Here is a 27,104-nt window from a genome sequence, read left to right as displayed (position 1 = left end):
TCTATATTTGTCCAGATGGAGGCATTTGTCGTGTCTTCAGTTCAACAAAATCACTTGTAATGTCGCGGCGGTGTCTAGGATTGGAGTAAGCATGACAGGAATACCCATTTCTGTTAATGACCACACTGGAATTGTGACATTGATGAGATACGAATGGCGACAAGTGGATGTAGCCACTCGTATAAAGTGAGAGTGATGATTCTAATTTTTTGAAACAGTTCAGTGACACACAGATGGCTGCTGGTCGACAATGGACTGGAAGTCAGTGCAAAACAACTCTTAGGGAGGATCAGTATTTGTTGCTTTTGGCGCATCGTAGGCCCACTGCTACTGCCACCCCGTTCAACCAGGATTTTGGAGGGCCACTGGAGTTGATATGTCACATCAGAAATTGCAAAATTCGAAGCACGACTCTGGAGCGATATTAAGGAGCCCTGAGTCGAAAGCTTCACTTAAACCGGATCACAGAGAAGACCGTGTGAGGTGGGCAACAGCTCATAGCACTCCTTTTTACTGAGGTCACCATTAGATTGACCCCATAAAGTAAAAGCATTGGAGTCTGGATGCAATCCGGTGAGAGATGGAACAAGCTCCTCATCTTGGAGCGCCATGTGCAACAGCGGAGTTTAGTCATATTTTGGGGTTTGATCATGATTGATCGACGCACGCATCCAATTCCTATTCAGGATACCGTGACTGGGCTGGTGTACAGAGAACACATACTTCAACCTATAGTTACAAGGTTTGCTGCCATTGTGGGTATAATATAATTTCGTGTGGCTATTTCTAGCCGAGTGCAGCCCTTGTAAGGCAGACCCTCCGATGAGGGTGGGCGGCATCTGCCATGTGTAGATAACTGCGTGTTATTGTGGTGGAGGACAGTGTTGTGTGTGGTGTGTGAGTTGCAGGGATGTTGGGAACAGCACAAACACCCAACCCCCGGGCCATTGGAATTAACCAATGAAGGTTAAAATCCCCGACCCGGCCGGGAATCGAACCCGGGACCCTCTGAACCGAAGGTCAGTACGCTGACCATTCAGCCAACGAGTCGGACGCTGCCATTGTGAGTGAAGTCTTGATATTAATGGATGATAATACTCGTGCCCATCGGTCCAGTGCGGTCAATCAGTTCCCTGAGGCGCATAGCACTGAGCGAATGGTGTGCCCGGCATCTAATGCCGATGTGGACTGTGTTGAACATGGCGTGAACTGAAGACAGTAATTTTCGACCGTCGTAATCCTCCTGTCAACATTCAGCAACTCACTGAAGCTGCTATCAAAAGTTAGTTACTCTTCTCTAAAGCAAGGTGTATTTCTTGGTGCTGATCTACCACACAATCTCTCAGCACCAGCTTTTGAGCTTTAGTTACATTTCTATTACTAAAGCCCGGATTTTTATGCAGTAACAGGTTAGACTGCAAACTAATTTGGTTAGCAGGAAGTGTCGGCCACCCGCTCTTCCATAGTGTAGCATGAGTAACATAAATTATAGGGGTTCTGTTGGGCTGTACCCCTAATGTTTATGCAAACCTCATAGCATAGTCGTTGTGAAGGTAGACTATACTTGCTACTCGCTTCAGAAAGTTTGCATTTTAATCTATCAATGCATAAAATTCCGGTCTCTACGTATTACTTTTGCGTAGCTGACTGTATGTTGCTTTCTAATGAAAATACGGTAGCCTACGCAGTATTTAAAGTACGTAAATTCAAAATAGGGATATAGAAAAATTGAAAGTGTACTAAACCAGATTACCTTAAACGCTTCGTGGGCACTGTATAAGAGACAAAACGTGACCACAGTACTAGTTGAAAATAGATCGTGGGAGCGCCTAATTCAGTAACAGTCTTACAGATTGAACGTTGAAAGATATAAGTAGCTAATATGTATGCATACTGATTAGCAATTGAATTCGATATAGCTGACATTTTGGAAAAATGGTTCTGTGGTCGACCCTAATTATTTTAACTATTTACTTTTACGTCGCACATACGTAGATAGTCTTATGGCAGCGATGGGACAGGAAAGAGCTAGGAGTGGGAAGGAAGCGGCCGTGGCCTTAATCAAGGTACAGATACAACTCAAAATATGTTGCTGTGGGTACAAAGCAGGTTCGATGGTGGGGTCACTTGAGGTGAATGGAGGAAAATAGGTCATGAACGGTAAGAGAGGGAGCCCAAAACGAGGTTGCTTATACTCAATTTTTAAAGCAACAGAAGAAGTTGCAAACAGTGTGGCACATCTTCCTTAATTCACTAACGCGTGCGGACTGAACACTGGAAGGTACAACAGTTATGGTATCGTATAATTATGTGCTTAACATCATACTAACGTCCGGCTTCATGGCTAAATGGTTAGTGTGCTGGCCTTTGGTCACACGTGTCTCGGGTTCGCTTCCCGACAGGGTCTGGAATTTTAACCATCATTGGTTGATTTCGCTGGCACGGGGGCTGGGTGTATGTGTTATCATCATCATCATCATCATCATCATCATCATTATCATCATCATCATCATCACGACGCGCAGGTCACCTATGGGTGTCTAATCAAAAGACCTGCGCCTGTCGAGCCGAACATGTCCTCGAACACTCCCTGCACTAAAAGCTATACGCCATTTCATTTCATCATACTAACATAGGTAGGATTTCCGTGAACCCTGGAATAGAAAAGAGTTAAAACTGACAAAGTAATCCTGATTGTTGGTTTTATACCTTACTCCATCGGATCAAGATTATAGCTATAAGACCCGTACCACATAGTCAACTCGACCGAATTATTATTTATTACTATTCGGACAAAATCTCTACATAAACTAATAAAGGGCATTTTACCGTGGAGATCCATGTGATTTAAAGGAAACGGTGAACAAATCGTTTCCGTATTTACAAAAAAAAAATTGGAAATAGAAAAGAATGAAAGGAAGTTTCTATGAATGATGCCGAATTTATTTTCGTCGTCGACAATTCTCGCACTCATCAAGGTGCATCAGTGAGGAACTTCATGTGAGACGCTGGTGTCAACCACAATAATAGGCCAGCTAATTAGCCGGATATGAACTGCACTGAACATGTACGAGACAGGTTGTAAACGGCTGTTTTGGATCTTCCACAATCTCCAAAGGCACTCTCAGACCTCATTAGAGTTTCCCGTATGGGATGGGTCTTTGTTCCTCAAGATGACGTCAATATACTGATCGTACGCATGCCGCAGCGTGTCAGACACCTGAAAAATCCCAGACAAGGTCATGCATGCTACAAAGACAGAGTGAAGAAGGGGAAACCTTCGTTAAGGTACACATAAAATGTAACTTTTTCATTATTACTGCTTATTTGCGTTCGATATTGGAAGAAACAGATTCCAGTGTGTAGTGGTTTGTATTTGCAGATTGTGTGTCTGGGTGACACAGTAAACGATATTACGTAATTTTATTATTGAATTGCATCCTTTATTTCATTTTTTCAATTTTTGTTTACACCAAAGCAATGAAAGAACCATGACAACGATACCAGAGTCATGCTTACTGGATAGTCATTTTCGGAAGGTTTGTTCAAAGATCCTCAATGAATAGGAGATAAATGGTAATTGGTGGAGAGTAAAATTGATGAAATGTGATGTTACAGAAAACTGTTGAATGTCACTTGAGTGGATCGTTTCACAAATTAAGATGCATTGTCCCATAACTGTGAGAGGGAATGGTCTGGTTATATAGAACCTTAGGAAGAGATTTGGAGACATCGCTGTGTATGTTTAAGTGGCAAGTGTGGGAGTGGGAAAAATGATGGTAGGTTAAGACATCAATATGATGGAGATTTTACAGAATATTTATACGATAGTTATATCGTTACGAATTGTCAACATTCTAGTCCTTGGTTCAGGCAACCTCGAGTTCGCTTCCCGATCGGGCTGAGGATTTAACCTCGTATGGTTTATTCCTCTTGCTAAAGTACTGGGTTATAATAGTCTTAATACACTTCTATTTATCTACATATAACACACTACATGTCATCCATGATGGAAACACGAAATAGTGAATATATTGCACCCTGGTGGGGGTGTGATAAGCGTCATGCAATTGTAATTATGATGAATTATTGAGGAATATATATTCCATTGTCAGAATAAATAGTATCTTACTGTACATACAGTAAGAACAGGCCAGGCCGAGAGGGCAGGTTTCACCATACCACAGACTGCTGTCTCCAGTGAGATTAACAAACACAATGAGTGACAGAATTAGGTTTCTCAGAAATTGTAACAACGAGGAAAGAGAGAGGATAACTTGTTGCCAAAGTTTTCCTAGCCCCGGGCAGTCTTGGTAGTAGCAACAGCGCAGAGAGCCGAGTGCAAATTTCTGAGAAATGACGTAGGGGTATCTCCATGTAACTAGCGAGAGTTGAACGTGGGGTTGGCACCGGAAGAAAAAATATGAGCCTTCCCGGTCACGTGGTTAAGGTGGACCAATGGAAAAATTCACTTGACCAAAGCAAGGCGACAACTTCGTATTGTAAGAAGCACTAGCGAGGCTAACTCCGTGGATTAAACTGATAGAAAGAAGTGAAATATCGATTCAGAATAAAGTGGAATTTAGGAGCCTTACTATACCATAAAACTCATATAAAGTTAATAATTGCGGGAGATTGCATGGTGTAATTCTGAGAATTCATGGACGCTATTCGCTGATTGGCTGAAGTCAAAGGAAGCCACAAAAGAGCGCGAAACCCCGAGCCGGGATACGGCAGCTAAATTCGCGAATATATCCATTACCAGCGAACGATAATAGTTGAGAATTGGTATAGAGCATTTGAGAACATAATTACATCATTGGATCATATATTAAAGCCACGGGCCAAACCGCAAAGGGTCGTATGAAGATATCGGGACTGTGCGTCCCAAGATGACCCCCGTTGAACTCGGAAGAGAGGGGATACAAGTATAAATATGAGGTCGTAGACAAGGACTCGCAAGTACTTCTGATATTGTGTTCGAGCGGTCACCACGCCAGTGGTGCGCAAGTACTTCTGACAAAGTGTTCGGGCGGTCACCACGCCAGCGGTGCGTAACTACTTTTGACAAAGCGTTCGAGCCGTGATTACGCCAAAGGTGCGAGTGTGTACTTACTCGTGGAGTAGGGTTAGAAGTATTATATTGTTACATAGTACAGTGATTCATGACGTGATGTAGCTCATATTACAGTCTTGAGCAGTCTACTAGTATGAAGTGTTTCAAATAGACAGGACTCAGTAAAGTATAACTTACGGAGTGTAAGATTCTACCAACCGATTAGGAAGTGCGTTACATGAGAACGGTCACGAGTGTTTATGTCACCTAGTAAACAGTCCATTCTAAACTGATACCTGGTCAGCTACACGAACGTGAGACGGGAAATTCAAGTACGCGCACGGGCCGTTGTAAAGGGAAACCCGATATATCTCATGTTCCTAGTGTCCGGGAAAGGAATGAAGAATGTATATCTACATTAAGTGGGCTAGATACAAGGCCGAGAGTGTAAAATTTGTGAATAGAATTTAGGGTGGAAATTATTCCAAAGTGCACCAGTTAATTTATTTGTTTTTATTTAAAATGTGTTTAGTTGAAAAGGGTCAAGGATTAATTCTTCAAGCTGGCATGAATACCAGTGGAATGCATTGCTAAAAACCGGAGGGGCTATGGCTTCTCGTCCGGTTTTAGCAGACTACAATGGCAGAGTTGAGTACCTTTTAACATATTTATAGATTGCTATCGTTAGGGGGAGGAAATCATATTAATTTATCATGGTAACTTGATTGTGAAACGAGCCGTTTTCGGCTCGTATAAATTCAAAGATAGATAGACAAAGGGACAAATTAATATGTAGATTAGATCGAGTACTCATCATAATTTTGATTATTAAATAGAGTATAGTAGGGTTGAGTTGTTCATTCAAGTGCTTGAGTTGTTTGATATGATATGGAGCACGTTTCACGTAAAGATAATGGTAATATTCATTTAGAAGTGCTTCCAAAGCGTTTTTCCGTTATCGGAACTTTTATAGATATTAAGGCATGTTGTTAAGATAATCCAGAGGTAGGATTGCCAAGTGATTTAAATTGTTGTGGGACGGAATGAAGTCCATTGATTTGTTTGTAAATATCGCGAAGTTCGCCAGTGGACAAATAATAATAATCTGTAGAAGTGTCGGAGTAATAAATTAATTTGGTAATGTGTAAAGGCGTGCTTAATAATAATCTTTGAGAATAAAGGCACGGGCCTAGTTGGATAGAATGATTGCAAATTAAAGTAATTTTAATGTGGAGATCACATGTGCCGTGAATAATTATAATTTGTGAAAGTGAATCCGGATTTAACACTAATTTTTGATTTAACGTTTTTGGACCCCATAATAATCATAAATAAATTTGGTAGAAACGAGATAGGCACTTTTATAATATGGTCACGCTATGTTTGAGATCCAGAGGGATTTGAGCCAAAAGTTGAGATTTGGAGTATTGTGGGACAGAAATCTGGCCCGAAATGAAAGTGAATTGTACTGATGTTAATGAAGAAATAGATGGATCTTAAGGCCCACATAGAGGTTGTATTTATATACCGGTATCTTGAGTGGCAAAATAGAGTCCACACACCGAGGGTTAATTTGTGAAAATGTTTTGAAGAGTTCCAATGGATAAATGGACTTCAAAATGGAAAAGGAAGGAATAATTTAACACTTGCAGAGATTGGAGGTATTTGCCCAACTGCGAGGTGTTATGGGATTTGAGAATTGTCTTAGGAGCATATGGTCTCCATGAATTGACGACAGTACGAAAATAAGGTTGCGGGTTCGAAAACTATTATGTCCCGACCGATGTGAATTCGGATCTTGGCGATTTCTGTTTGGGAGAGAACGTATGTGACTAAATTATAAAGATGGGGAATAAAAATAAAGATTCTCGAAAGAATAATAATACTATTAATAATAATAATAATATTCCAAGTAAATCATATCTGGATTGATTAGTGCCAAAATAAATCGGAATTGTAAAAGGGGTTATGCGTTAAACATATTAAGAGTGGACTACCGTGTAACAGGCGAAATTATTTTTTTTAAATTAATAATAAATATAATAATATTCCAAGTAAATCATATCTGGATTGATTAGTGCCAAAATAAATCGGAATTGTAAAAGGGGTTATGCGTTAAACATATTAAGAGTGGACTACCATGTAACAGGCGAAATTAATTTTTTTAAATTAATAATAATAATAAATATATAAAAAACTACTTTTTTTGAAGAAGAATTTACTTTTTTTTATATTTTGGACATAATAATGATGTTGGGAGTTGAAATGAAAAAATTTGAGATTTTAACTAATAATAATAATAATAATAATAATAATAATAATAATAATAATGAGAATATTTGAAGAAGGAGAAGAAGAATAATCAAAGAAGCTACTTTTATTTATTTCAGATGAAAATAAAAATCGCGAAAAGTTGAAATATTATTCCGAGGATGATTACGGGTTACGATAATCATGATCTCCACAAAACATATAATAATAATAATAATAATAATAATAATAATAATAATAATAATAATAATAATAATAATAATAATAATAATAATAATAATAATAAAATATATTTTATTTTATTTATTTTTCTTATTATTTCGGATGCTGATGATGGATGATACTAGGGAAGTCAGGTGGCGAATTAACGTAATAATGTCAATTGGTTGTAAATAATAAGTTAAGTTAATATGTGTACAATGAAGGCAAATCCCTACATCTGGACCATTAGGTTAGAGTCCCTTTGTCGTATTCCTTCAGCTAACGATTAGCATATCTTGGTTAGGAACCCGGGGAGAGTTTGTAGTTTCCCGGGTTGGTCTCATCTCAATCAAAGTGGAGGCGATAACATGGTCCATGTGATCGCGCCTACTTAGCCAACAGGTATTTGGTCCATGATCAAATATGGTCATGGTGTTAACGAAGGTAAATCTGATACCTTCAGATATCAACGGTTCTACCACCAAAATGGAAGGGTGGTCAAAAGTGACAAATATTATGTAATCATTTTCAGGAATAATTTGCCAAATTACCGGCAAATCAAGGGTCAACAGATTTTGATTGTGTGTAAAACTTCATTTGTTTACTTAAATAAAATGCTCCTTTAGCATTTGCAAGGAAACAGTTCCAGGTTCTTGTTCTTGTAGAATAGTAAACCCTTGGTGACCGTTTAAATATCCGTCCCCATTCCTAGGACGGAGCCTTCATAATTTCCCTTTGATCTGAATATATATATATATATATATAATTTGTGTGTTTTATGATGAGCCTTAAAGTTAAAGATTAGAGTGTCCCGTTCAACCCTGAAGTACTGATTGGATGGCGCCCTTACATTTAGTTTGAGATCTTATATCTCAAAATTTTTTTTTTTTGTTTTTTTTGTTTATGAGTTGCGATAGATTCGGACCGTAACACTCCCTGAGATAAATGCTGGTTGGGACTCAGGCTTTGAACGGGTACAATATCCCTCTATATACGGTTGGCACCACGAAGGACATCCACCCGTAAATTTTGTCAAATTTACACCAAGTGCCAACGCTTACAAATTGGGAAAAAGACCAAGAATATTAATAATAAGTTACATGGAGCAGAAAATTTTAGATAATCGTAAGTTGTTATGGAGGACTTCAACACTTCAAATTTACATTTCAAAGCGACACGTTTCTTTTGAATAGGTCGAAAACCCCTGTTCTTGATCATGCTTTTAATGCACATTTATATACTCCAGTTCATAATCATCGCGAAACAGGGCGATAATCGTTTGAAACCTTTCAGTGACAAAGAGGGAAGCCGATTTTGTAATTACAGTTCTTCTTTACTTTAATTATTTCCAAGCTTTATCCAGCCACGTGTGTGGTCGTATGCAGTGTTGCACTGTCTGATCAAAGAAGTTGCTGTGGCAATATTTAGCTCAATTAAAGGAAAAAACCGGGTGAGTTGGCCGTGCGGTTAGGAGCACGCAGCTGTGAACTTGTATCCGGGAGACAGTAGGTACGAATCCCACTGTCGGCAGCCCTGAAGATGGTTTTCCATGGTTTCCCATTTTCACACCAGGCAAATGCTGGGGCTGTACCTTAATTAAGGCCACGGCCGATTCCTTCCCATACCTAGGCCTTTCCCATCCCATCGTCGCCATAAGACCTATCTGTGTCTGTGCGACATAAAGCAAAAAAGGGAAAAAATGTTCAAGCTGAATTATTTAGATAATAAGGTGGTAATGCAGATGCAGAAAAGTCTTCGCAATTCCACGATCTGTAATAGGAAAAGAGATAAAAAACGTTCATTGAAATGTAGCTGACAATGGAAATGTAACCCTGCGTTCATGTTAATCAAGGGATCAGGTTTACTTCTTCTTAAATCAGTGAAGCTGTTCCTCATTACTTAGTAGAAGACACATTGGATGTAGAAAGACACTATTGAAAGAAGCATAGTGGCATGCCATCCTTTTACAGAATAGAAGCCAAACACAAAGTAAAATTACTGTACCCCTACACTACACTACTCGTAATAATAACAATTAATAATAATTAATAACTAAAAGATAGGGATATTAATAACATGGTGAACCAGATCCATCTCATTATTCAATTTAAAAGGCCAATTTAAAGCAAGATACTATATGTTTACTATTTTATGGAACGTTTCCGTACACCCTTCTCTACACATGTATTTGAGCCTAGATGTCACTACGGCCGCCGCTGCTACTATAAAAGGTGTTGGAGGGCTCGATTCTGATTATTACTGTGAGATACCTGTAGAATGAGTAAAGTAAACTCGTGTCTTATCCTTAAGTCGTGCAGCATTTTCCAGGTATACCCTATATGGAGGTAAACAGCCCTCCTACCATTCCTAAATGTCTGGCAGTATTAGAAAACTAACCCAGACCTCTTAAGACCGCAGTTGATAGTGCTAAGCGTCACGCTACGGAGGAGGACTGTATCGTAGAGTGACTCGTGTGAGGCAGTGGATTTCAGCCTTTGAGCGACCACGGTCCAGTTAATTTTTTCCTTACGACGAGAACTAAGCTCTAACAGCTTCATCAATCAATCAATCAATCAATCAATCAATCAATCAATCAATCAATCAATCAATCAATCAATCAATCAATCAATCAATCAATCAATCAATCAATCAATCAATCAATCAATCAATCAATTGTCTACCAAGTTGTTTCTTGGGAATTTATCGAACATTTCCCTTGATAAAATATTCCAGTCCCTTACTCTTCGTCCTATAAATGAATATTTTCCCCAACTTCCCCTCTTGAATTCTAAATTTATAGTCATATTACGAACTCTGCTACCTTTGAAAGCTCCAGTCAAGGTTATTCGTCTACTAATGTGATTCCATGCCAACTCTCCACCAACAGCTCGGAACATCCCACTTAGTCCAGCAGCTCACTTTCTAACTCCAAAATATTCATACCCTAAAGTTTGCAACAGTTTCATAACACTACTCCTCCGTCGGACATCACCCAGAACAACGCGTGCTGCTTCCCTGTGGATCGTTTCTAGTTCCTGTATCAAGTAATCCTGGTGTGGATCCCATACACTGGAACCATACTCTGATTGGGGTCTTACGGGAGCCTTATACCACTCGTCGTTACACCCTCACTAAAACCCCTAAATACCCTCATAACCATGTGAAGATAACTCAAACCTTTCTGCTTATTTTACATTTTTATTTGATTTTAATTGCTGTTTTTGTTCTATTAGTTTTGGTATAATTTGACTTTGTATCTTGTTTGGTACCAGATTTGAGATGACATGGAGTGAACATGAGGCTCACCTGTCCCACTAATGTCAGTTTATTCAGTCAATGATACGATATTGTATCATTGTATTGTATCGTTTCCAGGTCTTGTATCATTGTATTGTAGAACCCAGGCTTAATTTACGACTTGGCCTAGGTTTCTAAATTAGGATGCCCCTTCTGCCACATATTCATTTTCCCAAAGACTGCAGGTTGCTTCCAAGAAATGCCGTAAATTTTAAAGACTTTCTGTGATCGTGTTGAAAATATAAGGTAAAACTAGTAGTAAATCATTGAAAATCGTAGAGTCAATATATTAAGTTATGTAGGAGTTCATTGCTGTTTGCTGGATTTTTCACGCTACATGCAATGGAATGTATTTGGAGTTACATTCTGTAAATTTCGTGGGAATCCTACGCACCAGCCCATAACTACGTTTATTAATTTTTAAATGTCCATGTCATTTTATTATTATCCTTTGTCTTCGCTGGAGAATACATAGTATGTTGTATATAAAACAAGCCGTTGTAATCAGACTTTGCCACTGTGAATCTGCAAACTGCGATGCATTTTTAATAATAATAATAATAATAATAATAATAATAATAATAATAATAATAATAATAATAATAATAATAATGGTTTTAGGTCCAGCTAACTACTCTTTACAGTTTTCAGAAATGCGAAGATGTCAGAATGACGTCCCATGGGAGTACTTTTTCGTGCCAATAAATCTACGGACACGATGCTGGAAGATTATGGTTTCTTCAAATACAACCAGAGTGAGCTGGGATCGAGCCCACAAACTTGGACTAAGAAGTCCACTGCCCTGCCGTTTGATCCACTCAGTCCGGCATTTTGGGTTTCAGCCCGGCGATTAATCGGATTACCTTCGTAACGCCACGTAATTTTTAATGTGAACATTTCAACCTGAGATCAATCGGGATTCGAAAGTCGGCTGTTTGGTTATTTTCACAGTCCTTATCATTTGCTATGGAATATGTCACAGACCCCAGCAATGTGGTCATGTACAAAGGTAATACGTGAATATTTATATGTTACGGTTGACACCAGAATGAGTCCGTTTGCCCTAATGGTAGTGAATGAGGTACTTATCCAACAAGTAGTTAGTAAAGGAAATGCCTCACGAGCCATGAGACATATGACCAGTTCAGCTAATGACTGTTGTGCGTGATGAAGAATATCAATGGAATAGTCAGCAGGTAACGGGTTCATGTCTCAGCCTTCTCAATGCCAGTAGTAAAGAACTAACACAGCATACGCCGCCGATTATTAACATCCCAGAGTTTCAAATGTGAAAATCAGATCTCGATACTCCATTCAAGGACTTGAGTTGAGTCCCTTGACATTAGATACAGTTTAGTATGTAGAATACCAGATACGGGATGCCGAGTTATTCTTGAGACTTAAATTAATAATAATAATAATAATAATAATAATAATAATAATAATAATAATAATAATAATAATAATAATACAGATCAACCTCCTAGTAAAGATCGCTAGCAAGATGGGACGTAGGGTCTCGTAAAAGAAGACATGATGAATGACAAATAATTCCTTGAAACAGAGACTGGATGGATTTAGAGGGTTAAAAAGTTCAAATACCGCGGTGAAATCATACAAGAGTACGGACAAATTTGCTGTAGACGATCGTATCGCAAAAATGGAGAGAGGTTACAGACTAACTAAAAACATCTACAAGAAGAAATGCGTCTCATGGAGTACCAAGGTAAGGCATTACAACACTGTGCTAAAAGAACAATGCCTGTATGCCAGCGAATGCCTCTCGATGAATTACAAGTTGGAGAAGCTAGAGATCCTAGAAAGAAGAATGCTATGGAACATCTTGGGCCCAATCCAAACTGAAACCGGTTGGAAAATCCGGAACAACAATGAAGTCTACAAAAACGTGAAGAATATTTCAGAGACCTTGAGGTGGAGAAGGTTATCATTTCTCGAACATCTGTGCAGAATGGACAAAACCAGACTAACCAAAAAGTTATTCGAATACCTGTGGAACAAGAATACAACGACGGCATAAATTAAGGAAATTCGTAAAGATCTAGAGAAGTTCAATATCCAGGAAGTTCAGATGTTAGACAGGAAAGCATTTCGGAATATGATTCGAAATTTGGAAGGGTTTCAAATCGAATGAGTTGCAAAGACGGGAAGAGCCTGGATGCATGAACAGAAGAAACAGCATAGAATCCATATGAAGGAGTACTAGAGGAAGAGGAAACTTAAGACGTAGAAAAAAGGAAATTGTAGCGTGATCATAAGTGGTCAATTCGAAAACAAAATAAAATATAATAATAATAATAATAATAATAATAATAATAATAATAATAATAATAATAATAATAATAATAATAATAAAAATAATAATAAAGAGAAATGCGGGGCTGCCTGGCCGAGGCGGTAGAGGCGTGCTCGGTTCGCCCGGAAGGACGTGGGTTCGAATCCCCGTCAGGAAGTCGTAAAATTTAAGAAACGAGTTTTCCACTTTCGGAGGTGCATATGGCACTGAGGTCCATTCAGCCTACAGCAAAAATGAATACCAGGTTAATTCCTAGCGGATAAAGGCGTCCGGGCGTAGGGTTAACCATGGTGGAAGCCTTTACGCTCCACTCCTCCAAGGGACTTCATGGCCTGTACGGAGGTAACTTTGCTTTAATAAAGGGAAATGAACGAAGGCAAGGAGAGTTCGTTCTACGTTTGCACGTATTAATTCTATTATGTCTATAAGCTTTAAGTCTGCAAGCCTCCCTGAATAGAAAATATACCTCCACAATCCTCTTCCTGCAACCACCTCAGTGGTTTCGTTTAGTTCCACCACTCTTAACGTTGAATCATCAAATCTGAATTTGATGACCGTACCCTCAATATCCCTCTGTTTCTCTTGTCCATTATTCTGCTACGTATCCTCCTTCATCGTCTCACATGACTCCACAACCGAATCCTGTTTATACACACAATTTCATTCTAGGAGCTCATTCCTAGCTTAGCCTGTAACTCCTCATTCCGAGTAGGCTCCTACAATCGTTCCCACCTATTTCTACCAGAAATAGTCCGACTCGTTGGCTGAATGGTCAGCGTACTGGCCCTCGGTTCAGAGGGTCCCGGGTTTGAGAGCCGGCCGGGTTGGGGATTTTAACCTTCATTGATTAATTCCAGTGGCTGGATGTTTGTATTAACATCCCTGCAACTCACACACCACACATAACGCTATCCTCCACCAAAATAACACGCAGTTACCTACACATGGCAGATGCCGCCCACCCTCATCGGAGGGTCTGCTTTACAAGGGCTGCACCGGGCTAGAAATAGCCACACGAAAAGAAGGAAACAGTTCTCACTACCTTCAGGTATGTTACTGTCAGTCTAGTTTTCCCTGTCATGCAGCAAAGCTGATCTGGAAACAGATCAATGTAAAGAAAATTTCGTCCGGGAGGTCGCTTCTTTCTTAAAGAATACCGTCGATTAAAAATGCGAGCTCACAGCAATTAGTGTCTTTCTTTATGATGGGAAATTGATATGGATTTGGCCCAGTTTTCCGGCCAGATGCCTTTCCTGACGCCAACCCTAGGTGAAGGGACATAATTGCAATTGCGAGTTTATATCGTGTTTATTAGTATAATGAGTTATTTATACTGGGCGAGTCCGTGCTGATTGTGAAGACTTTCACGGATGATGGATGAGGGCATTTTTATTTTAATCAGATACAGAGAACCATGATCCGCAAACTCCTCACTCGTCGGGTTTAAACCAGGTTTGTTTTTGGATACCTCAAGAATACGTGTTTGGCGACGTATTACTTTTATTTATCTGCACTACATAACGTCCCAGTAACTTCTGGCCTATCTTATCGAATAACTCTGGCATCGTTTTAAGGATATTATAGGTAGAGAGGATACTTGACAGAAGTTTATTTGATTGAAATAATAACAGTAAGTTATTTATTACATGTAATAGAAGTTTATTTGCAAACTCTACAGGTATCTCGTAGATAACACCCTTCATATGACCCCACAAGAAGAAATCAAGTCGGGTGAGATCAAGCAAACGAGCTGGCCGCGCCACAGAATCTCCTCTTCTCTTTCATTAATAATAATAATAATAATAATAATAATAATAATAATAATAATAATAATAATAATAATAATAATAATCGCTGGTTCACTGAGGCAGAAAGAGATCTCGAAGAACTGGAGGTCACATGTAATGACATGCTGGAGCGTATCCCACTCAAGAAGAAACTTCAAGCACGCCATGGGGGTTTCAAGAAAAGCCGAAGCTAAAAACAGGAAAGACATGGACACAGGAGGAAAGAACAGCACCGAGAACGAATGCGTAAGTACGGGGAAAATATCAATGCCCAAAGAAGGAGACAGTTGAAATGACGTGGCAATCGAGATTAATAATAATAATAATAATAATAATAATAATAATAATAATAATAATAATAATAATAATAATAATAATAATAATAATAATAATAATATATGTTTTAAGTGCCACCAACTACTTTTACGATTTTCGTAGACAACGAGGTACCTCAATTTTGTCCCGCAGAAGTTCTTATATATGCCGATGAATCTACCGATACGAGGCTGGCGTAATTGAGCTCCTTTAAATATCACCGGCCTCGGCCAGGATCGAACCTGCCACCTTGGATTCAGAAAGCCAGTGCTCTACTGTCTGAGTTACTTAACCCGGCTCTTGTTTTTTTCCTCCCTCGCGATTAAGGTGGTCACGAGCAGCATGTTAAAAGTGGGCTAGGGCCCCATCATGTCGAACCCACGTGCGCTACTCACAGAAAAAGGCTTTGCCGCAGAATGTATAATTGAGGCGTTTTCGGACCACAGGTTTCCTCTCTCAAATTGATACATGTGCCCTTCTCCAGCTTCCCTAATAAGTCTGTATCGTTATCACGAAAACAATCTAGAATATGAAGAGAAGTGTACTGAGACGAACACAAACACTCAGTCCCCGAACCAAAGGGATTAACTACACGCAGTTAAAATTCTCGGCCGAGCCGACAATTGAACTCGAGTTCCTTTGAACCGAAGACCAGCACGCTGGCCATTCATCCAAGGAGCAGGATATGTTGATTATTATTTATTATTATTATTATTATTATTATTAATAACCACAAAAACAAGTCTAGTTACACTGGGACCTTTAGAGATGCAAATGGATTGAGTAATTTCAAACACTAACGAACGGACGTAACAGAAAATATTAACTCTGCAACTACGTAAGTAGAGTTTTTGGAATTTATCCGTTTCTTCTTATTCTTATCGATATTTTTAGAGTTTCTTTAGGTCAGCACAAGTGTAGATTTGACGAGTTTTACTCCTGGATGCCCTTTCCGACGTCAACATTGAATGAAGGGATGTAATCACTATTGCTCATTTCTGTGGTGTTATATATTGTTTGTACATGGATATGTGTATTGTGACGAACAGAAATATCCAGTCCTCGAGCGATAGGACTTAATGACAGTCGGTTAAAATCCCCGACTCGACCAGCAATCGAATCTGGAGCCCTCTGCCCACAATATCACTACCCTGACCAACTTTGGACAAACATTGCTTCTTATGTACCGTCGCTCAAAAATATCAGCTCATCAGTTCCTCGCAGTTACACATTTTTCAGAGCAATTGAAGGTATAGATATAATGTTTGTTGTGGTTATCCGTAGGGTTTGTATCTACATGACAGGTGAATTATCATTTGGTAATAATTTAAAAAATCTTATAAAATACTACATGTGAGGAACATACAATATCATCCGCTCATTCCTTTTTGAGCGACTGAATTATTATTATTATTATTATTATTATTATTATTATTATTATTATTATTATTATTATTATTATTATTATTATTATTATTGTTGTTGTTGTTGTTGTTGTTTCGTACCTTTTGAAGGTAGAGATGAAATTTGTTCTCAACTGAATTTAAATATATTGTTACCATATTTTCTGAAAAATATATCCGGTAAATTAAATCAAGAATGGGCAACGTTTCACACCTACCGGAAGCAGATGTTTTCTCGCAGAGGATGGACCACTGTGAGATTAAGAAGTAGGCCTATATTTCTATAGAATTCAGAAATAAATAAATTTAAAAGTATAGAAATGTCTGCGATATCTCGCCTGTAACCCAGTCAGTTTTTAATAAAATGTGAATATATTTGTTCATCCTCTGGAATAGCTACATCTGAAGAATTCTACAAATTTTCAAGTTAATCATTTAAGTTATGAAATATCCATTCTTTGCGGTCTTCAGTCCCAGGATTAATTTTTACTAGTTCTCCATGATGTATGTTTTTCATCTAGTCTCATCAGCGCCAAATTCTTATGGGACCATTTGTCCCGCATTATCTGTTCCAAAAATACCAAACGTCGTCTTCTTCTATAATTTTTCCGTGCTAAAAGACTTGGTATTGCATGTAGGCGACTTTCGTGCCTCAAGACTTACCCTATCAAGTTATATATTCTCCGAATTATTATGTTCCGCAAAATATGGCCTGTATCCGAATATTTTCAGCGTATTTTACATTCTTTGTTCTATCTTCCCATGAGATTTTTAGAGTCCTTCTGTAGCACCACAATTCGAACGCTTCAATTCGTCTCTTGTCGGTTAAGTTTAGAGTCCAGTGTCACTTTCTTTCTTCTATACAGCAGTATGTTCTACGTACATGTTGAAGGAATAGCTTCATTATTTGTTTAATAATTTACCATGCGAGTAAATAATGTCATTCAACGAATGTAATGTGTTGTGATCATGTGACACGCCTCTATTCTGACTGAAGTCCTACATCTCTTCACTCAATGCAAATACAAGAAAACGACTGAGAATATTTGTGTGGACATTTGTACAGAGAAAGAAGAATGTATGAGTCGGAACCTAAGAAAGCAAACAGTGAATATGTTTCAGTGTATAAAGGGCACTGATTTCACAGAGCACGAATTTAATGCCTTAAGAAAAGTTAAGATTCCTTTCGCGCCTGTAGACGAGTGTCCGAGAAAAACTTGTTATTTGAAAGGCAACTTGTGGGGAATAATAATGGAAATGTGGTGCAGATTTATATTCTGTGCACTCCATTGCGATGTATTTATAGTATTTGAAATTCAATACTTTATTTGGTAATATGAAATAATGTGTATTTATTTATTTATTGAGAACCTCGACGACTTTCCTGACAGTCAAGATTGCCACAAGGACCAAGTTTAACCACATGAAACAAACAAACAAACAAACAAACAAACAAACAAACAAACATACTAAACATTATCTGATAAATTACTCTAAACAATTTATTAATAAAACAAATATGCACACATTAACATCAATGGAAATATAAAGCACAAGTTCAGTATATTGAAAACTAGCACATCAAAGGGAATACAAAGAGAGCGAGAGAGTAGAATACTATTAAGAATACAAAAGTGATTTCAGAACTTACAAAGAGTTCCGTAAAGTTGCAGCTAGCAACATTTGGATTCTGGTTTTCTTGTACGCCGAAATTCTTCCAGAATTTTATAGAAAATCATATTATGGTGCCGCGTGCTTCTACCATTAACCCCAATATTTAAATTTCTTCTAAATGGTACTTTCTCTTGTAGAGTTCGATTGTAGATATGTGATGTCCTGTTTTTCAATATTTAATATTTTAGGCTGGCTGGTATGATAAAAAAAAGCAAAATAATTTCTTTACAGGCCATGAAGGCTCCAGGAGGGGTGGAAGGTAAAGGCAAGCACCATCCGAAACCTCGACACTTGGTGGGGTAGCTCCACCCCGGACGCCTTTGCCCACATGAATTAATCTGATACTCGTTTTTGGTGTAGGCTGAGTGAACCTTAGGTACCTGTGCACCTCCAGAAGTGGAAATTTCGTTTCTTACATTTTCCGACTTCCTAACGGGGAATCGAACCCACGTCCTTCTGTTTGAACCAAGCATGCCTTTACCGCCTCGGCCAGACAGCCCCTTGGTAGGTGTGATGAAGCATACTTATTTTGGGATCAATTATATAACACTTTTTAAGCTGATCATGACGGATGTTCCTTACTTTCGTAAGAAGATCCTTTAAAGAGAATGAAATTATATACGTCGAATGTTATTTTCTGGAAATTTAGGCAGTGTGTTCAAATACCAATCGTGCTTTTTAGGATTTCATTCATCTGTCAAGAGAAGAAATACTAGGCTTGATTCAGTGAAGGTAGATTATTACATGGCATTTATTTTAATAATCTGTCTGGCCTTATGGTCACACAAAGTAGAATTAATTAGAAGCAATCAGAATAATTTAAGAACGGTATTGCTAAATAATATATGGTATCATGACCACTATGGTGACAGTAATAGATCATCACTACTTTCAGGAATGCAACAATAACTTGTGGAATGCAATTGTACTCGAACACACACTGCACCTTCCAGCTCCTCAAAAGCTCACTGTGGAAATAATAGAACGGTGTATTTCTGTACAACAGATGACTTGAAATATAAGAAACTAGCGATACTTACTTGTACACATTGCAAGTAGTTTTAAAAATATAAGTTTCTTTCATCCATACATGTTACCACTCTAGCTGTGGTCATTTCATGAGGGGAGCAGCAGCATTTTTACATTTGTTTGTAGGCTCAGGCCTGAGCAATCTGCAGCTTCCACCATATTCTCATTTTATTGCTGTAGATAGTATGGAGTCTATACTTTATTTGAGTAAAAGCAACTATTATCTTCCATTTGGGACAAAAATTACAGCGAAATTTCGTGGATACGATTCGTTCACGTAAACATACAATTTTTGATAAGTAGATTGCGTGCCAAAAGCCTGGATTAAATTCCAAACCTCTCCGCAGTGCTCATACGACGCTGTTGATGGTGATTCGTCCGTCGGATGGAGACGTAAATCCTTCAACAGAACCGTTGGTGCTATTCGACAGGAGTAAGCTATGCGCCGACACGAGCTTTCATCCTCTCCATTACTACTATCACATCACGCCATGTATTACGTCTCATTAACTCCTCTTATTGAAGTCAACGTCAGGATACGAAGTTCCATCGCACTTCGTACCCGTAGAGAAACTGGGCAAGGGTTGGACATACATACATTTAGTGGACACGTAGTTCATAAGACCGATAATAATAAACAAGGAATAGTAATACGAATATCAGTAAAGTTCCCATTTAATGTCAATGCCATAGAAAGCCATTTTCGTTCAGTCACTGATATCCATAAATGTTTGTCGGTGTGTATGAGTGCGATGCCCAGCTAAATCTGCGGTACGGAATAATATAACATTTTTATCGTAGGTGGACACAGCATTTCACCGATCACGCATGGCTGTGTCAAAGAGCAATTCTTCTGCCAGGAAATGAATCAGCGCCATCAACAAGCAACATTTACAACAGTTACCCCATTTTCTAAATTTACAAGTCAGTCGACACATATAATACAAACAAGACTCTGAACTACACGAGAGAATTTATGATGAACATTGAGTCACCTGGACTTCCCCCGAACATCTTGGAGCGAACGATTGTGGCACTGATTATCATTCTCAGATGTATGAATCCTCCTTACCTCTGCAACGGAACACGTCTCTAACTCATGAAACTGAAGCCCATTATTACTGAATCATCCATCACCACTGCACATGCCGCGGGCGAAGTACATAGTATTCATTCCTCCGATTCAAATAATCTCTTCGGATATACCGTTTCGGCTCAGACGTCTGCAGTTCCCTGTTTGTTTGAGTTTCGCAATATGCATCAGGAAGGCACAAGGACACTTAAAATTGTATGACTCCATCTTTGGACACAGTGCTTCTTCTCCCATTGTCAATAGTACGTGGGTTGTTGAAGACTTGGAAAGCTCTATCAGGAAAAATTAGTTTATTTTGTATGCAGTGAGGTTTCTTATCGTCTTTTAGTATTGTTGGTGCCACCCACCAATCAGGTATAAAATAAATTATTTCATGCAATGTAAAAACGATGTGTGTAAATAGATTTATTTTATTTTCCTTTTAAATAAATGGTTTAAAGACATTTAGCGGTTGAATTAATAAACGCGGTCGAAGCAGCTGGTACATGCTGGTAGTCTAAGAATAAATAGGTGAGTTAGGTCCGTTGTTTTCTTATGATTAAAAGGTCAGAATACATTCAGGAAATTATGTTGACTATATGATTCTTTCCCAATAAATATATTTTAACAGTTATATGATTTGAAGTAAGGACTGACCACCCGAGGTTCCTGCGGAAGGACGTGGGTTTGATTCGCTGTGAGAAAGTCGAAAAATTTTAGAAACGAGATTTCCATTTGTGAAGAGGCACATAGCACTTGTTGACTCAGCCTGCACAAAAAATTAGTTCCAGGTTACCGAGCTCGATAGCTGCAGTCGCTTAAGTGCGGCCAGTATCCAGTATTCGAGAGATAAGAGGTTCGAATCCCATTGTCGGCAGCCCTGAAGATGGTTTTCCGTGGTTTTCCATTTTCACACCAAGAAAATGCTGGGGCTGTACCTTAATTAGGGCCACGTCCGCTTCTTTCCCAGTCCTCGCTCTTTCCTGTCCCATGTCGCCATAAGACATATCTGTGTCGGTGCGACGTAAAGCCAATAGCAAGAAAAAAAAAAGTTTCAAGTTATTTCCTGAGGGAAAGGTGGCTGGGAAATGCCGAGGTTGTAAATAGTGAAAAGCTTTATCTTCACTCCTCCAAGGGCCTTCATCGTCTGTAAGGAGATGGCCTTAAATTTTCTTGCAATAAGTGTTAAAACACGAGATTTGTCGCCAAAAACATGGTTTCAACGTACCTTATACCTTTAGAGAAAGAAGTTTTCCAATGAGCGAAAAATTTTATGCTTGAGAATTGTTTGAAAAGCCACAGCTCAATATCCACAGTGCATACTGAAACATTTTCATATTTCAGGACACCATGAGGATATCGAGTTTCCAGATAGAAAATTTTAATGTTCTAAGGTACCATAAAATACCTCATTAATTCATGTAGGTATTCTCTCTTTTGCCCAACCTTCATATATCGATACACTTAGACTTGAATTTATTGGTATACATAGAAATTTCAGGATGGGAAATGAGATGTTTAACGCTGTGTTATTCAATGCTGTCGAGCAAGAGTTAAAATTATAATCTGAGACTTCTTAATCTATCAGAATGTGATAAAATACCAAATTAATTTAGATATATTTAGAGAAATAATGAAATAAAGAAAATCACGCGATTTGACCGTGCGGTTAGGGCATTTGAATAGAATAAAAATAGGTATTCAGTTGTAGCTTGGAGTTGTACTTCGACGTGTATGGATCTGCGTATTCTTGAGAAAGCCACATACAACTGCCCAAAACACTGAAGTGGGGAGACTCATCACAGATTTAAAGTTTGTCCTGGTGTCTTATTCATTATGAAAGAGAAAGCTTCATTTATTGGAAACTGCCTCCGTTTAATAACGAATGGTATATCCGGACTCGCAGGTGCTATATCTATTGTTGAAATAAAACACTTTCTTCTTGAAGCTGAGCCTGTCTGGATTTCCGAATTAATGATATTTTCGTCTAATTTCAGTAGATTCAGTCTCTTTCCATTGCACAAACCGGTTTTATTAACTTCGTTTACATCGCGCTCTAGGGAATCATTCCTAATGTAAAATTGGCGTATGGCTTAATGCCGGAAGTGTCCGAGGACATGTTTGACCCGCCAGGTGCAGGTCTTCTGATTAGAGTCCCGTAGGCGACCTGCACGTAGTGATGATGATGAAATGATGATGAAGACGACACATACACCCAGCCCCAGAACCAGGGAAATTGATGGTTAAAATTCCCGGCCCTGCCGGGAATCGAACCCGGGAACCTTGTGACCAAAGGACAGCAGGATAACCATTTAGCAGTGGAGGCGGGAATTCTTAATGTATGTTATTTAGTCACCTACCTAACTATTCAGAACCTATTAGTTGATGATTGTTCGTTTCTTGGGTAAAAAATTGATACTTTGGAAAACATTGTACTATCACTTGGATGAAAACAAGAACCAAGTGAATTTCGTAGAATATTCTTTAGAAATACGGTTTTGTTGAATTTCTATGGTGCCGTTTGGCCTAATTCTCTGTTTCCAAGATTTTTAGAAGCCCTTCAATGCAGTTAAATCTTAATTTTGAGCCATAAAGTAGAATATATTAAACTTGACTGAAAAACAGGTGTTCTGTAACAGTGAAGAATTGCTGTCAGGCACTGTCGGAAGTCTGCACCAAGCAAGATCACTTTCCTAGAGTAAGATGATTCGTTGTTCATTATAAGTAGTTGATCTACTGCTGAAAGAGCGTAATGGTGAGCCGTGGATGCCTCCTCGCATATGATTAACTTAACCTATGTTATTTACTCAGCGTTTTCAGACATTCTTACGTTAGACGTAGTGGTCTGCGAATTTAGACTCATTACTCTCTCTCTCTCCTGTGACATAACTTTATTAGTTTCATCTTTCTCCAAATGTACCGTTTTGGCTTAAGTTATTTGTCTCTATAATTGCACATTTTGCCTTTGTTTAGTCTTTCTCTTGGATGGTGGACTTATTTGACATTTATTGATTTAACACACGATATTCATATAACCACTGACGATCGAAGGTGAGACTCAGTGCCTTCATGGATGCCACGTTCTCCCGATAAAAAATCAAGCATACGAAATTCCATCTCATCCGAATCATATCTATACCGTAGATATACCTACAATGAAGCATCCATAAACAACATTTTGTTAAGATGTCATTCCTCAGATGAGTATGTCCAGTCATTACTCCGTTTCTCTGCGGGGAGTATGAAATTAATCATCCTAGTGAGTTTTTGCGCCCAGATGTCCTTCCTCATGTCAACCTCACATGAGGAGTTGATGAGATGAAATGAATGATGTGATATACGATATTAGGAAGGGAGAGGGTAAAAACCGATGCCGGCACAAAACCTATTCCTGTCTAATTGCACCAAAGGTTCTGCTCAAGGGTGTACGTCCCTATCCGACGGACGAATCACCATCTACAGCTCATATGCCCTCACTCGATATGAACACTGAAAAAAGGTTTGAAATTTAATCCAGACTTTCAGCACGCTATTTGGTGATTAGAAACTATATACCACCCCTCCCTTATCCTGCCGGCCAAAAGTTTGATAGTAATTTTCTGTTTCGAACAACGGGATTCACACCTTAATGATAATAACCGCCACGCGGGCTGCGGTTATCGAGTGAAATAATGTTTTTTTTTACGTCCCAGAATGGGCATTTCACTGAAAGATATAATAATGGTCATCATTACATTGTTCTTGTAACCCATATCTGATATCAGCTTAATTATTTCATGGAAGGCAATAGTAGTCAGGATCTACTATACGTAGTTCGACCTCATGACGACAGGTATAGCTGAGTACCTACATCATAACGGCGAATTTGGGACAACTTCGCTGATAGAAGCGTATTTTTCTCTAAAGAACTGCAAACGCCGTGGTCGTAAGAGGTTCATTGCATTTTTCCTTAAAGAAGGCATAGCCTAATTATAACTGATACCAATTTCAGCTGTTGAAATATCCCGTTGAATAATAATAATAATAATAATAATAATAATAATAATAATAATAATAATAATAATAATAATTTCGTGTGGCTATTTCTAGCCGAGTGCAGCCCTTGTACGGTAGACCCTCCCATGAGGGTGGGCGGCATCTGTCATGTGTTATTGTGGTGGAGGATAGTGTTGTGTGTGATGTGTGAGTTGCAGCGATGTTGGGGACAGCACAAACACTCGGCCCCAGAGCCATTGGTTTTAACCCCTGAAGGTTAAAATCCCCGACCCAGCCGGGAATCGAACCTGGGACCCTCTGAACCGAAGGCCAGTACGCTGACCATTCAGCCAACGAGTCGGACATCCCTTTGAATGACAGACAGAATAAGGATTTTATACGTCAAAGCCAGTTCGCCTGTAGTTTATGCAACGCTGTACAACATAGCAGCTCGCCAGGTTACATCAGAATATTGTCATTAATAACACAAAAAAGACAAGGAATATTCGGTAATTTTTTCACCATTTTGGTATTGAGTTTTACCGTTTTTGACATCACTTTCGTTATAAACACAATCACCATATACTTGTATTTTAGTCTTTCGGCTGGTTTTTCTGTATGATCTGAGTGAATTTGTCTTGGACAGTTCTTAATATTATTGGCTTTACGTTCCACTAACTACTTTTACGGTTTTTCGGAGACGCCCAGGAACCGGAATTTAGTTCAGCAGGAGTTCCTTTACTTGCCAACTAAATCTATCGACACAAGGCTGTTGTTTTTTAGCATCTTCAAATACCACCAGACTGAGCCAGGATCGAACCTGCCATCTTGGGGTTAGATGGCCTACGCCTCAACCGTCTGAGCTACTCAGCCCGGCGGAGGACCGTTCTTTCAGTTCCGCTTGGGAAATGATAGCCGAGAGGTATTGCCACTGGATTCTCATCATGTTGACTGTGGCTTGATTCCCGGCTAATGTACAGTGAATTTTTAATAATAATAATAATAATAATAATAATAATAATAATAATAATAATAATAATAATAATAATAATAATAATAATAATAATAATAATAATGGTTTTACATCCATTGCCTACTTTACCGGTTTTTGGAGACTCTGAGGTGTCAGGATTTAGTCCCGCAGGAATTCTTTAATGTGCCGGTAAATCTGCCGATAGTAGCCCGGAGATAAAAGGATGAAACTTCACATTAAAACAATAAGAATCAATCCGTAAGACAATCGCATCTTCACCAATAACACAATACGACCAGCGGTTGTAGTGATAAATACGGATGGCTCCAAACTGGATAACCATGTTGGGTCAGGATTAGTAGCTGAAATGTACGTCGGTGCACGAAAAGTGCACATGGTATGCACCGTCTTTTTAAAACAGATCTATACGCAATTTCCATGGTCATAGATTGGATTCGGTACATACCAACAGGTGATCGCTCCTACGCTATTCATGTAGATTCACAAGCAGCCTTACGTGCAATCACAAACAGACGGCTGATGCCACTTGCAGATGTAATCAGAAACAAAACCATTCGTCCACATAAGATAACATCAGTCACCTTTCATTGCGCCGAGGGACACGCGAGACTTCGAGGGAACGAAAGAGCTGAATATCTGGCCAAAACTAGCCAGATACTGTCTCCTATAGTAAAATTTCAATGACGAGATTCGAGATGTCACTGGAACAATATTACATCAAAATTAAGAGCGAAACGTACATCAAATCTCAGAAGATCCTCACACTAAACTACCCGTTTCCAGCATCAATGATAGACTTTTTTTATCATTCCTTAAAAACCGTAGATACTTTACATAATTACCTCCACTTAATGCATGTATTAATCTCACCACTCTGCGACTGCCTAGAATAATCAAGACAAAAATGGCTCTCAACCTCATGATAGAATGCACCCTACCGTGCAGTTAGGGTCGCGCAACTGTGAACTAGCATTCAGGAGCTCGTGGGTTCGAAGTCCACTGTCGGCAGCCCTGAAGATCGTTTTCCGTGGTTTCCCATTTTTAAACCAGTAAAGTGCTGCGGCTACATCTTTATTAAGGCCACGGCCGCTTCCTTTCTACTCCTAGCCCTTTCCTTTCCCTCACTGTGTCTATGCGACGTAAAACAAATTATATATATATATAAATTGCACCCTCTTTGCAAAGGTACGTCCCCAGTACTGTTGACTCTTCCCTTGCTTCAAGTGCTTAAACATCACATCAACAATGTCGTCATTTCAAGATTCATCACATCGATCTTCTTTAAGCTTCAAGAATAACATGATTGTACAATAATGCACAAACTCTGTAAATATTCCGTGGTATAACGAAAGGTGAAACACGGGTTGAGTATTTTTATATGCCAAATAAAAATATCCTAGTTCTAATATATCTACGCAAAACTGTTTGTCTCTTGGTTTAATTATGTTACACGAATCGAAACTATTTTTACTACTTCTGCTGTTGGTCACAGACCTGAATATTATGAATTTAAATGAAGGTTTAACATTATTTTTAATCCGTTTACAGTGCAATGGACTTCAGTCCTTTTAAAAATACTGGAGGTTCATAAAAGGGTATTTAAAAAATAATTCATTCTTCATTAGAAATCAGAACGTTTACTGTACAGAACCAGTATTTATATCCGTGCACTCAATAGTAGCATACTTAGTTTTCATTAAAGTGTCCAGAAGTGAA

The sequence above is a fragment of the Anabrus simplex genome, chromosome 3 (genome assembly GCF_040414725.1).
Source record: "Anabrus simplex isolate iqAnaSimp1 chromosome 3, ASM4041472v1, whole genome shotgun sequence".
NCBI classification, from domain to species: domain Eukaryota; kingdom Metazoa; phylum Arthropoda; class Insecta; order Orthoptera; family Tettigoniidae; genus Anabrus; species Anabrus simplex.
The sequence above is the reverse complement of the archived record's forward strand: the minus strand, read 5'-3'. Positions refer to the sequence as shown.